Here is a 14,822-nt window from a genome sequence, read left to right as displayed (position 1 = left end):
TTTTCCTTTTTAAATCATTTGAATGTGTTTTCTATTTTTGAAAAAATAATTTTTAAAAAAACATTGAAAAATCCCTTAAATTGTCTATAAAGTACAGAACATAAAGTTTCATACATATCTTGTTCCATAATGTTTATGCAGACTTAAGTTTGAGAACAACTTGACTAAAATAAAGAACAAAGTTTAAGTTGCTATGCAGGTGTCTGGGTATTGAAATCTTTCTCCTGTAACATACCTATGAAATTCCTGGCTCGGAGTGGGTGGAGAATTCTAACACGGATCTACTTGCCTGAAGGGATTAGACTAATCTAGTACCAAGCCTCCAGAACAAGCCTGTTTGCTGTGAGAACAGGAGAGGAGAGGAGTGCCTGGGTGGCTCCATTGGTTAAGCGTCCAGCTCTTGATTTCGGCTCAGGTCATGATCTCAGGGTTGTGAGATGGAGCCCTGGGGGGGGGGGCTGCACTCAGCAGAGAGTCTGCTGGAGATTCTCTCTCCCTCTCTGCCCCCCCCACGCCCTCTGTCTCTCTTTCAAATAAATAAATCTTAAAAAAAAAAAAAGGAAATTGAGGATTCCCAATTTCCATGAAGGTTGAAGTTCATGGGTAAGTTAAATATGCAGCTGATGGGACTCCATGATATGGTGGTGATATTTTTTAAACTGTGCCAGGCCAGGGTGCATGGTCTGAGAAGTGCAGCTGTACCCAGTGAGGCACTGGGAGGTCATATCTAAAATTGGTGCTGTCCTAGGGAATTCTCAAAGTGATGGTTAACATCATGTATGATTTTCAGAGTGAGGGATGTGGTGGTGACCGAAGTCCGAAATCTTGAATTGCCCAGATAGGTAACACCTTTTATTTATCTCTCAAGATGCAATACAACACAAATCATTCATTCGGCCTGGAAAAGAAAAAGAAAAAAAAAAAACTGAGAACAAGGAAATACTGAAGATGCATTTCAATCCATTGATCAAATCACTGAAGGTGAATTCTTAAGTCCTTTTTCATCATGAGAGTTTTTAATATAGATTTTAACCAATAATGCTGATTCTCTAGAACTCAGGTGCAATCAACTCATCTTAACTCTTCTCGTGGACATTAGTAGAGAGATGGACCATCCAGGACATAAGACTCAGAGAGGAGGGGGAGATTTTATGAAGGACCTTGATTCCTTGGCCAAAAGTTAGTACTGATTCCATAGACTATGGAACACAGTGGAGATTTTGAATAGGAGGGTGACATGATCAAAATTTCCCTTTAGTGAATTCAGCAGTGCAACTGGAGCAAGATGGGAAGAGAGTGACCATGGGACACAAGTTGAAGGGCATTATAGTCTGTCAAGTAGAGATGATGACTGGGACATTGGCGTGAAGAGAATATACAAACCATTGACTAGGTGTGAAGAGCAAAAGACGATCAAAGAAAACCTTGAGATTAGAGGTCGGTTGACTGGGGAAAAAATGGTTATCATTAACGACGTGGGGCGACATCATGACCTGTTTGGAAGTAGGCAGAAGATGAGGGTTCAAGGGACTGGCAGGGCATTCAAGGGGCATTGCCCACAGGTAGGTGGAGGGAGTTCTGGGGCTTTGGGAAACGCTGAAGCTGGAGTTGTAGGTTTGGGAGAAGCCGTGAGGGTAAATTAAGTCACCAAAGGAGAGAATAATATCTGAAAATCTATTTTTTTTAATATTTCTAAATAAAAAGATAAGCACTTTAAGACCAAAACCTGAAGTAAAGGAAGTGGAGAGAGGAGTTGATACTATGGTTGAGTAGTGAAAATTACAGCCACCAAACACATGGCAGAAGCAGGAGGGAGAGTAGAAAGAGAGAGGGGAGAGAGAAGGCCTGAAGATAGAATCCTTAGCAAGACTTCAGTTGGAGTTATTATTAATTCCCACACCTTTGTCACCTAGAGAACTAAAACTGGACAAACCTCGTATTTTCGGGATACCAATTCTGGACACTCAAGGGTATGGAGTCAAGGGCTGCCCCTATATGAATATTTTCTGATACCAGATAAATCTAAAATTTGTATTCACAGGTGAATCGCTGCATGCATCACCAAGTCTTTTCAATTGCCCTGATATTTTCTGCACCATTGCCAGTTTCTTGAATGCAAACAAACTTGATTTTCTAATATCTGTGATTAATGATAGATTCCTGAAGTTTTTAATTCCTACTTGGGTAAAATTTGTTTTTTAAAAATGATTTCATCTTCCATTCCTTCCCCATCCCGCCCCCACTTCCACTCACATAGAACCATGTATTCTTCATAGCTAAGGTCCCTGTGGGTGTTCAGGGCACCTATCTCAGTGGGTGTTCAGGGCACCTCTCTCAGTGGGTGCTGAATTGCGGTTGGGGGTTTAATCTTCCCAGGGAAACAAATAGTGTGCAACTGGCTAGGTGTCACTTTTTAAGTACAAGTCTCCCTGTGCTATGGGAAGCCATCTCTGCCCCAGGCAGTTTCATCATAGAAATAGATTCATTCTTAGGAAAGACCATCTCACTCTTTATTCTTAACGGAAAGCAGAGTTGTGGCTCAAGCCAGTAATAGTTAGTGGTTGATCTTGGCAACACACTGCCGTGTGTAGGTAGGGAAATGGAGCCAAACATGTGGGAGACGTTCTAATTACATGGAACTCCTCAGGTATCTTGTGTATAACAGCTGTCTGTGAAAAACTTTGTCAAATTATAATGATTCTTTGAAATCAGCACAGGAAACCAAATGTTCCCATTACCTGAAGAAAATAATATTAACGTTTAGTAAAATGTACTGCATTCTGTTTTGAATATATTTAAATTAAGTATCTCTAAAAACAAGAGCCTTATCTCCTCAGTGTCTTTAACAGAGGAAGTGCACTTCAGAGGGCCGGCACATTTTTATATGGAAACTCAAAGTAAATGTGGTTCCAAGGATAGAGAAACGGTCATACACGTGTCAAGCCAGGATGCAGCATTTACACAGGTGGGTTTCCTTTCCAGTCATGATTTTGGGGTCATAGCTGATGTATTTCTAAATGAGGTGTTGTCATTTTCTTGCTTTATAGCTGTAGAACTCAGGTATAAGAGAGAACGTTCAGTTAGACATTGAACATCAGCATAGGGGCAAGCACAGCCCCAAATTATACCAGTTTCCTCTAGTCCCCCAAGAGTATTCCTCCCCATCTTCTCAAATGATGGCTGCCTCCTACATCTCCATCATCACCATCACCCCATTTCCCCTCCCCACCCCCAGCACACACACAGTCTCAGAGGGTGAGGGGTCCTCCCTCCTTTTCAGGTCCAGCCCTTATCCTGGCACAGTTGGTTCCACTCACTGACCATAATTACCCCTTCTATGTTCTATACTTTAACTTCCATCTCTTTACTGCCTCATTCTGATCAGTCTATAAACTCAAGTCTGTCCCATCCTTAAAAGTGACCCTCTCTTGATCCTCCTTTGCCCTTCAGCTATTGCTTCTGTCTCCTTCCCTTCTGAGACAAATTTTTATATCAATTGCCTACCCTCTCTACTTTCTTACTTCCTATTTATGCTTCAACGTACTGCTTCTGCCAAGACCACCAGTGGCTCAATAGTTCTTCAATCAAAGAGACACTCTTCCGCCATTTTACCTTCTACACTAATACCATCTACACTACAGACCATTTGGCCCTCACAACTCTACTACCCTGGCTTCTCTGACACTACTCTCTGCATTTGCTCCTTATGCCTCTTTGCTCTTTCTTTAATTCCCCTCTGGGCTCCTCCATCTCTATCTGGTCCTGTTATTCTTTTGGGAACCCAGATTCCTTTGAGAGTCTAAAGGAATGGACCTTTCTCCCAGATAAAAAGGACATATGTTCTATATAAGTAGCACTACCAGCTACAACAAACAACCCCCAAATCTTCACGGATTACCACAACCAAGGTTGATTTCTTGACTGGACAAAGTCTAATGTGGATGTTCTCCTAGGCATGTCTCCTCCAAGCGTGATTCAGGGATCCACCTCCTTTTATGTGGCTCAGCCATCTTGGATTCTTTGGCTTCCAGCTGCACAGATGGGAAGTCAGGGCGGATGAAAGATGACTATGATCCTGCCCCCATTCCATTGGCCAGAACTCAGTCATACAATGTCACTTAGAAGCAGGAGAAGCTAAAGAATGTAGTTAGCTACATGCTCAGAAAGGAAAAGAATTAGATATTGGTGAACACAACACTGTGGGTCTCCAGATTCCTTGAAGCCTAGATTAAGAGCTACATTAAATGTTAGAGTTCCATTGGATCCTCATAGTCCATTGCTTGCCCCTCTTTTTCAAGGTCTCATTGGTGCTCTCACTGCCTCTCATCTTTTCTCTACCCTCATCATACTGAAAATTACTCACTATGCGTCTCTAGCTCTGACCTTTCCCTTGAGGATCTCATTTGCATATCTAAGATATTTCATTTGGTTGAGCCATAGTCACTTCAAAATCAACAAGATCAAAACAACTAACCATCTTCTTCCTTAAGCCAATTTCTTACTGTTTTTGACCTTAAATAATGACCTTATCATGTACCTACTCACATAAGGCAGAAAACCAAGTGGCATTTTTAATCTCTCCCTCACCACCACTTCCTGCAGAAAATCCTCCTAATTACCTCTTAAATGTTTTTTTTAACTATTCAATATATTTCTCTTATGTTTTACTATTTAAATTTTCCATTTTGAAAAATTTCAATCATTTAGAAAAATGAACACCCATAGACACTCTTTTTTTTTTTTTTTAATAATGATTTTTTATTATATTATGTTAGTTACCATACAGTACATCCCCGGTTTTCGATGCAAGGCTCGATGATTCATTAGTTGTGTATAACACCCAGTGCACCATGCAATATGTGCCCTCCTTACTACCCATCACCGGTCTATCCCATTCCCCCACCTCCCTCCCCTCTGTAGCCCTCAGTTTGTTTCTCATAGTCCATAGTCTCTCATGTTTCATTCCCCCTTCTGATTACCCCCCCTTTCTTTATCCCTTTCTTCCCCTACTGATCATTCTAGTTCTTATGTTCCATAGATGAGAGAAATCATATGATAGTTGTCTTTACCCATAGACACTCTTACCCTGGATTCACCAGTTCTTAATATTTTGCTTCATTTGTGCCCCCCTCCCTATCTCTCTGTCCCCCCTCCATCTCTCTGTCCCCCCCCCACACACCCTCTTCTATCAGTGTTCATTCTTCTGAAAGGTTGAAGTTGTTCAAAATAAAAGATTTAAAAAATAGCAAAACATCAGAAATAAAATGTTTTATACACACACACACATTCCTGTAGTATTCTCCTTCATAATCACAGCACAGCATTCTTGGGAAACTTAACATTGATAGAATAGTATTTCTGATATAAAAGTAATATATGAGTCTTAGTTCTCCAATTGGCTTGATAATGTCTTGATGATGAGGTTGTGGAACATAGGTGAGGTTCAGTGGCATGGAGTCCAGAGCCGACAACCAAGAAAGAATTCTTGAGACATCTTTGGTGCAAAATGGTGCAAAATGGTGGTTTATTAAAGTACCGGGACAGGACCCTTGGGCAGAAAGAGCTGCTGCCCCGGGTTGTGAGGGGTGGCTGATTATATATCATGGGGTTGGGGAAGGTAAGGAAAAAGGGAGGTTGAGAAAATACTTTCATATGTTACAGAAGACTCACAGGATACGGGAGGCCTTGCCATTGTCAAGTTAAGGTCGTTTGTCCCTCTAGCAAGGCAATAACATGAAGATAGTTGGGAACATCCTGGAGGAACATCACATATCCCATCCAGGAGTGGGGGTGGGGAGAGGTTGCAGGGTGTAGGCTTATGCTTTGTCTTCAGCCAGCCTTCTGCTCCCTCATCATTGAGTTTTGTTTTTTTTTTTCTGGTCCAGGACTGAATCCAGGATCATGCACTGTATGTCTCTTTTATCTCCTTTAATCTAAAACAGTTTCCCAGACGTTGTTTTTTTTTAATGGCATGAATAGTTTTGTAGAGCCAGGAGAGTTGTTCAGCAGAATATCCCTTAGTTTGGGTCGGATGGTTGTTCCCTCCTGAGTAGATTCAGGATAACCATTTTTGTCAGGGATATCTTCTGAGAGCATCACACGCAGACGGACATGAGGTTTGTGTGGCCCGTTATCAATGATGTTCAGTTCGATGATCTGGTTCAAGTGGTACTTCCAGGTTCATCATATGCAAGGGTGGCTTTCCCTTTTGAGATGAATAAGCTCTCTGTGAAGCGCTTATTTGAGGCTAAATGAATATTCTGTCCCCCAGGAGTCTTTCACTCATCAATTTTATTTTATTATTTATTTATTTCAGAGAGAGAGTGGGAGTGAGGGGAGGGGCAGAGGGAGAGGGAGACAAGCAGACTCCCCGCTGAGCAGGGGCTCCATCCCAGGACCTTGAGATCACAACCTGGGCCAAAAGGAAGAGTCAGAGTGATGTAGTTTTGGAATGTAGGTGAGGTTTGGTGGGGTGGGGTCCAGAGCCAACAACCAAGAAAGAATTCTTGAGACGTCTTTGGTGAAAGCTTGGGCACAAGACCTATGGACAGAAAGAGCTACTGCACCGGGGTTGTGAAGGATGGCTGATTATATACTTGGGAGTTGGGGGAGGTAAAGAAAAGGGAGGTTTCAAAAGGATTTTCATATATTGAAGAAGACTCACAGGACACCCCAACGCCTTGCCATTGTCAAGTTAAGGTTTTTCCCTCTAGCAAGGCATTAACAATAGTAAGATAGTTAGAAGCTTCCTGGAGGAACATTACACCTTGCCCGCTTCAAGTATCTGTCAATGGGCTGCAGGTTATAAGGACATTTAATTGTATCTACATTTCCTTCTGGAAGCTAGGTATTGATAGAAATGCTTTGTTCTTGTAAATTGCCAAGACTTCTGTAAACTGAGGGAGACTTCTGTCTTGCAGGATTGTGATCTCTATAAGTTAACTATTTGTTTTTCCTTCCCGTAGCTTTAGGGCAGCCAGGAGTGCCTGAGGAATGTCTACAAAAGTCCCACCTTGGGGGCGGGGGGAGTGTGGAGAGGGGGTGTCCGCTTCTGCTTTGTCCTCAGCTTGCCTTCTGCTCCCTCATCAAGAAGCTCAACTGACTGAGACACCCAGGTGCCCCTCACTCATTAGTTTTCATGTCACTGATGATTCTTGCCTGGCAAGTTCTTCTAACTCTCTTATGCACTTTATATTTATTACTTGGCATTCTTCTGTAGAGAGCTTTAAATGTTTTTTCTATCAATATGGACTCATAGATTTTTTTTTTAATTAACGTGTCAAAATCCATTCTGGTCGTTATTTTTTATGCTCAAATCGTCCTAAATATGGCCAGTAGGAGCCCCTCCAAGCTAGTTCCTGAAGCCTTTTGACATTGATTCTTCAGCTTTTGAGCACATTCTGGCCCAACGAGATGTTTCAGGCTTACTTTGTCCTTTCCTTGTCCGCACCTGGAACTGACATTTCCTCCAAGGAGGCCTGGTTTCACTCAGTGGGAAATTGTATTTAGAAACCATATTTGATGGTATTGGACTGTCTTTGCTCTTAGGCTTTTTCAGTGGACAGAGCTAGGAAATATATATACATTTTTTTAAGAAATAAGGCCATACCGATACCTCTCATTCCAATCTGACACCATAGGGTTCTTCCTCACTTTTCCCCATTCTATATTTGCATCTCCCTTCACCCACAGTGAAAAGCCTAGTTCCCAAAAATATACATGTATTTTCTCATTTGCTCAATCATGCAGTACACTCAAAATGGTTTCAGAATCACTACACTCAACACCACCATATCCAAACTTACTAAACACAGTTACTTTCTTTTTATTCTAACAGTCTTTCCCAGTGAGAGTGTATAGCCCAAATATTAAGTTCAAAGTTTATTTGGATTAATGTTTTTTGGTAATATCACTTTTATATACAGCTAAATTCATTTGTTTCCGCTTACACATTCAATTTTAGAGTATTTTCTCCATTGCCATTTACTTAAGTTTTTTTTATAAAAACATCCTCATACATATTAATGGCTGGGGGCACCTGGGTAGCTCAGTCAGTTGAGCGTCTAACTCTTGATCTCAGCTCAGGTCTTGATGTCAGGGTCCTGAGTTCAGCCCCACATTGGGCTCCATGCTGGGTGTGGAGCCAACTTAAAAATAAAATAAAATAAAATAAAAATAAATATTAATGGCTGTATATAACGCTTCAGTTATTGAGATTTTACCAATAAGATATTTGGCTTAATTTCAGATTTTACAAGGATTTCTTCATGGGCCCCAGAGAGTTTTCACAAATATAATTAGTAATTTGTTTTTCCCCCAGTGCCCTTGTACACCTGAGAGTGTGACATACCATCTCCTACCAACCTACCTGCCATGATTATCTAGGTGTGGCTCTTAGGAGCAGGGCTACAAGCTGGAACTTGTGGTCTTTACCCTCATCTCTATTCCTCTTACCCCCAGCCACAGTATTTGGGGCATTCCTGGAGTATTCCTGGGACTCACACCACCCTCAGGCAGAAATGACCCAACAAAGACCATTCTTTTGAGCAGTCAGTGGTCTTAATCCCTGATACACATTATAATCACCTGGAGAAACTTTTGAATGCTGATACTTATTTCCCTTTCCCCAAACCAATTAGATCAAAATCCCTGGAGTGGGAGTTTATCAGTCAGGTAATTTTTTTTCTTAATACATTGCTTTAACAGGACCTACTTAACCAGGCTTGGAAACTCCAGGCACAAGATTATTGGAAGGCCATTCAATCCAAATATCTATTAATAACAATCTATGGAAGGGCACGTTTTCCCCAGAAAGGTACCAAGAATTAGTTATGCATCTCTGAACCTTTAGAAATTATTTAAAGTTTTATGTAACTTAAATGTCATTATAGTGAATAAAATAAAAATTATATGCAGTGGTACCTTGATATTAATTTTAAATTAATTCCTCATCCAAGAATTGGTGAGTCTTCAGCCAATTGTAGCTAAAGACTGTCCTTATCTTCTTTCTCTGTCCCAATTCTATACCATGTCGATGTCTCTAGGGTCTTCATTATCTTCCACGGCTCTATGGATGTCTGATTCATGGCCCTCTTGCACTCCACTTATTAGTCTCAGTTCCTACAGACACCCAGTCCATTTATCATTCTGTTTCCCCAGGGTCTGCTCCTACCATCACTCACTGCAAAGAATGCCTCCTGCTCGTCCTGTGGCCTCTAATCCAGAGGAACCTCCAGGTCTTCCTACCTCTCTATTCCGAGTGTCACCCACCAGAGCATTCTACACCAGTGGATCAACAAAGCGGCAGGAATCATTTTCTGGGTTGATGTCTGGATTCAACACAGATCCTATGCTAAGCAGAAAAATAGACATCATAGAAAGAAAAGGAGGCTCCTTTCTTTAATGTTCCTCCCGTCCTGCTGCTGTGGAGTTACCATCACCACTTCTCACCTGCAGCAATGGGGCTGTTTCCGGCTTCCGTCTGGTCGCCTGCTCCATCTGGTGGCCTGCTTCCAGCCCCTCCCCCGGGTCCGCCACACACCCAGGTTTATCTTTGTGACTGCTGCTCAGCTATTTTCCAGAAAAGAACATAATTAAAAAGGCATGAGGCATATGTTCTATTTTAGTAGTTCAACTAAAATTAGGAGCTTAAGAGCTTCATAAAGGAGATAATATTAAGTGAAATATTGAAAGAAGTAAAGAGTGAGGTTCAGTATACTGAAGGGAAGCTACTAGGTCTCCGTTATGGGAGTCATAATCAGAGTGATGTTTCCTTAGAAGGCGGTCTCTGATACTTTCATGGGGCGGATTGAAGATGGAAATGGTCAGAGAAGACTCTAGAATTTGAACTACTGTGGTCAGGATGCAAGGATTTTAAGGCTCAAACAAGAGGATGGCTATTGAAAGGGGAGAGCTGGATCCTAAAAATGCTGTGAGAGAAGCAATGAATGTCAGGATTTGAGGATAGATCAGTGTTTGGATGAAGAATGTGAGAAATTGGACTTTAAATTTTGCAAAGCAGTTAATCATTGATATCATTAATGTAAAATGAAGAATCTGGCCAAAAGGTATCAGAAAGGAATAAAAAAATATCTTAACCTATTCAGAGAGAATCCAATGAATAGCTGTTGATGACCAATCTTAAAAACTGAGAATATGTGCAAAAACAACCTTAGAAAGTGGTCTATCATTACTCCTAAGAAAGAGCAACAGAAAAAGAACTTCTTAAGCATAAAGATAGCTTTCTAACTGCCTCATTTATTGTGAAAAGCAAGAAATTCATAGCTTTCTACTATTTCCGGGGAGTTATTCTACTCTTTGTCTCTTAACTTGTATAGTCGAGAATATCAATGATTTCTGGAACATTCCACAAAGCTGAACTCGCAATCTCAAATCATATAAAGCTGTGATTCTATTGGTTTCCTCTCTAGGACCTATCCATTTTATTCTAGAACATGAGGATGGCATATTAATAACTGGCGGATGCATCTACTACTTGGTATGTGTTAGGGTGAGTGGAAAGTCATTATCTTTAATGCATATTCAGTGATTCACCAGCCTGAAGTTCCAAATATCTGCAGAGCCCTGTGCTCACCAGGATCCCCAGACAATGTGATTGCTGCACCTTTTTATCAAGCCTCACTGCTGTTGTTCCATATGACAGTTGAGTCACTGCACATAAAAGGGAACACTAATGCAGGGGATGAGAGAAAAGCTAAAAAGATGAAGATGTGAGCAGAAGCTATGGCATGTACTGAGCTCCAGTTTCTGGGGCCCTCGGGAATGCAGATCTACTCGGATTTGGGGTGAAACTTATCCAAGTCTGATTCATCCAATGCATTTGTAACCTAGTTATACAAATGTTCCCACTTCCCTAAGGGATATTCTTCTGGCAACTTAAGCACTGTGAAATATAGCTTTGAACAGAGAGGGAAGCAGAAAATACCATTAAGAATCTAAAATAACCATTGCAAAGCTGCAGCACTAAATCCCAGAAGATGTCAGCCTGTAAGAGAGGCTCTTTGGTCCTCACTCAGCTTTATCAAGCCTAACTTATAAGCATGGGAGTTTTCCCATGCCACCACGGATTAGAAGCAGTCCCTGCTCAGATATCCCTTTCCCTAGAAAATCTCCCTGAGTGAGCCTGGATTCCTTACAGAATTAGTTCACTTAGCATCAGAATTAGTGGGTGCTTCCCACATGCCGGATGTTGTCTCTCCCTCCTGGTATCTAGTACAGACTTCTAGCATTGAACATCCAATCTGAATCAAGGTCTGGTTACAGGCCAGTCTTCCTGTCAGACCATTGATTTCTTGTGGGAGGATGGTCCCTGTCTTGCATTTCCTAGTATCTAGCACATAAAATACACATAAAAGATTCTCAATGAGCATGTGCTGAAACGCAGCATGTGAGAGCACGCTATAAAGCAGTCGGGTCAGACAGGAAGAAGTCCTACATGCCTGCCTTCCTTGGAGTGATCATTCATTCCACAGGTAGAGAAGCAGTTGAGCATCCTTTAATAGGACTTACCAGAGAGTATCAAGTCAACCAGAACAGTGATTGAGAACAACATCATTAAAAATAATGAAAGAAACTCAAAACGTTTAGTTTGAAGAACAAAAGAGCTGAGGTACAAGTGAGGGCCACAGTCAGGATACAGAAAGTCCCCCAGGGAGGAAGGGTTGCACATGTGAATGCCAGACACAAAACAAAACAAAAACACAGCTACTGGTCAGCCAGGACGGAATCCCCACCCACCCTTCTGTCTCTGCTGTCCCCTCCCTGCAGTCTCCAAGCTAGGGCCCCACTGGACTTTGGATTTCCTCCCCGCCCTGCCCCAATCCTCTGGCAGCTACTGTGGCACATCAGAGCTCCCCACACTGATCCTCTGCAAACCCATCTTCAGCTGATTTAGGCAGCTGGGATTAGGACCACAGTCCAGCCCACCCAGGGTGCTGGCCCTGCTCAAAGTTCTGCAGAGCTGTGGAAGGAAGGAGTTAGATCTATTCACGGGTCTAATGGAAGATGCAACCAGGGAAAATTGGATACAAGATGAAGGCAGACTTCCATACTGTATGAGAGCTGGCCAACATTAGAACAACTGCCTCCCTGATGCTGTTCCTACTGGCCAACAGGAAGGAATGTTCTAGGCCGGCTTTCAAACTGTTTCACCGTGACGAGGAAGTCTATTTTATGATGGCACCCAACCCAATAAACACACACACACACACACACACACACACACACACACACGTATACTGAAACTAAATTACCCAGGACACTTACCATTGTGATACAGCCTGATATTTCCTATTCTCTCCTCCTCTTTCTTTCTCTTCTGTTCTACTTATTCTTTTAAATATGCTGATCCCAACTGAATGGATTGATTTCATGACTTACTACTGAGTCACGCTAGGCAGTTTGCAACACACCAAACAAGATGCTATTTCTGTAGAGATGGTCAGAGAACACCTGTGTCAAAGCCCTGGAGATGCTTACCAGACTCCTAAGCCTCACCTGGACCTCCTGCACCTGAATTTTTGGGTAGTTTAGGACCCAGGTACAGGCTCCAGAAGGAAGCCCTGCACTGGGAGAGTTTGGAGATGACCTCTAGAGTTCCTTCCAGCTCCATAGACTGGGATTTACTGAGCCCTACCATCGGCAGGCATTATACTAAGAGTTATGAAGACAGAAAGAATTCTAGCACACAGCACCTGTCCAGCTGGAGAGGCAGGACGTGCACATGGAGGGAGCTACATAAGAACTTCACAATTCACAGCCAGAGAGGAGCCCAGGCCCTGATGCCCTGAGTCCAGGAGGCTGCGTGCACTTGCACACTTCAGCAGTCAGGAAGGCCTCACTGTCAGGAGCCTGGTACCCATTAGTGGGAAGGTGTGAAGTTCTCATGTACTACTATGCTTTCTCACTGATAACCACAACAGTAGGTATAACAAAAATAAATAGCTAACATTAATTGAACAATATTGAACAGCTAACATTTATTTAATTGCTTACAACATGTGGCTTTATGTGAATTCTCTTTTGATGCTAAGAACGATCTTACACATTGGGTCACTGGTCCTCAAAGTATAGTCTCTGGACCAGCAGCAGCAGCATCACCTGGGAATTTGTTAGAAATGCACATTTGCACTGAATGAGAAACTCTGAGCCAGGGCCCCGCCATTTGTTTTAACAAGCTCTTCAGGTAATTTGGATGCATATTACTGGGTTAGTAACAGTTTTGTCCCCATTGTTACATGTGGTGATGAAGCTTGGAAAGGTTGAGTGGGCTTCCAAGATCATCCAGCTAGTAAATGGTGGAACCAGAGTTTGAACCCAGGCAGTCTGACTCCCCGGGACACTCTTGCCTGGAAGAGAGGAGACTCCACTTGCACTCTGCAAATGTCCAGGATGCAGCATTTGGGCCTCACCTGCTCACAGAATTTCATGTTGCTTACCTCTCACAGACTGGCTTCTTGAATGGTGGGAAAATCATGGCGGCATTGAACACCACATCAACGGAGGCTGCATACCAGGTGGTTCAGAACTGGTAAGTGACTGACAAAAATGACTCGGGTTCTATTATTTGTGGTGGTAGATTAAAGGTAAGTTTGGGGCACCCGGGTGGCCAGTTGGTTAAGCATCTGATTCTTGGTTTTGGCTTAGGTCGTGATCTCAGGGTTGTGAGATGGAGCCCCACATTGGGCTCCATGAAGTCTGCTTGGGATTCTCTCTCCCTCACCCTCTGCCCCCATGCACGTGCACTCTCTCTCTCTCTCTCTCTCTCTCTCAAAATTAAATCTTTAAAGGTAAGCTTCTTTAAGTATAGCTTTAGAAGATGTGTGTGTACCCACACCCATTTTGCATGAAATATAACCTGGGGACAAAGGTGACTCAGATAGCTTCCAGGTTCCCCTGCCCTCTCTCTTTGAGGCAGCAGGGCCCAGCAGGGCTGCTCTGCTGTTTTGAGGCACTTTGTTGATAAGAATCCCTAATGCTCATTCCCCTTTGCTACACTCGGGTCATGGTGTGTCTCTTTGATGAATGCCTCCAGTTTCCCTGAAAAAATACACTTCTACCCAGCTCAGTCATCCTTTCTCCTTTTCCCCCCACCTCCTTCACCCTAGGCAAGGCCAATAAGGGTCAGGGAAGAACATTCTTGGTGTCCAGAAGGAGGGCAGAGTTTGAGCCTGTCCCAGGCAAATCCCTCCTCTGCTATGGCAAGGGAAACAGTCTACCTACACACTTTCCAGCACCTCCTCTCCAGCCCAGAGCCTGGGCCCATCCTTGGCCCTCGTCCAGGGCCAGCTGCCCTTGTAGTGTCTCATGCTCCAAAATCACAGAGCCCCTCCCATGGCCTCTTTCACTCACTATCTAATCCCTTGACAATAGTTTTGAAGACATCAATGGCCTCTTTGGCTTTTTTCCACTCTGCCCCAGTATTTCTGCCTATCCTAGAAGCTTCAGAATTCGTTTTTTCTCAACGTGCTCATTTCATCAGAAGAAAGCCCCACCTGTTACCTTTGCTTCCTAATGAAACCTTAAATGGAAACCCACATTCGACTCCCAAATGGAATTTTCATGACCCACCCACCTATGGTTTTATGACATGCAGGCTTTTTGTTCATTCTTAAAATAAATATATTCTCATTTAAAAAGCAAATGTGCACTAGCACCTTGGAGGAAGAGATTCTGTCCTGAGATCCCAACTCCACAAAAGCCTGGGAATGACTGCGCCCGTCTGGGAACTATTCTTTCCCTTCTTCTGTCTACCTGACATTGGACTCGCTGATCGAGGAGAGTCACTCTAGGCCATCAGTACC

General features: G+C 42.8%; 1 protein-coding gene across 9 annotated transcripts in view; it reads left to right on the top strand.

Annotated features, from left to right (window-relative positions):
- Positions 1-14,822, top strand: part of LOC103659730 (aldehyde oxidase) — a 161,516-nt gene that overhangs the window by 120,201 nt on the left and 26,493 nt on the right. For 5 of the 9 annotated variants that reach the window (XR_005837875.1, XR_005837867.1, XR_005837866.1 and 2 more), the window contains 4 exons: positions 869-981; positions 2,838-2,965; positions 9,160-10,510; positions 13,467-13,549. The gene's annotated coding sequence lies outside the window, so the exon portion shown is untranslated. The remainder of the gene's footprint in view (positions 1-868; positions 982-2,837; positions 2,966-9,159; positions 10,511-13,466; positions 13,550-14,822) is intronic. The other 4 variants (XR_005837872.1, XR_005837874.1, XR_005837869.1 and 1 more) reach the window with 3 other exon arrangements.

The sequence above is a fragment of the Ursus maritimus genome, unplaced genomic scaffold (assembly GCF_017311325.1).
Source record: "Ursus maritimus isolate PB19 unplaced genomic scaffold, ASM1731132v1 scaffold_1, whole genome shotgun sequence".
NCBI lineage: Eukaryota > Metazoa > Chordata > Mammalia > Carnivora > Ursidae > Ursus > Ursus maritimus.
Note: the sequence above shows the minus strand (reverse complement) of the source record. Positions and strands in the feature narration are given on the sequence as shown.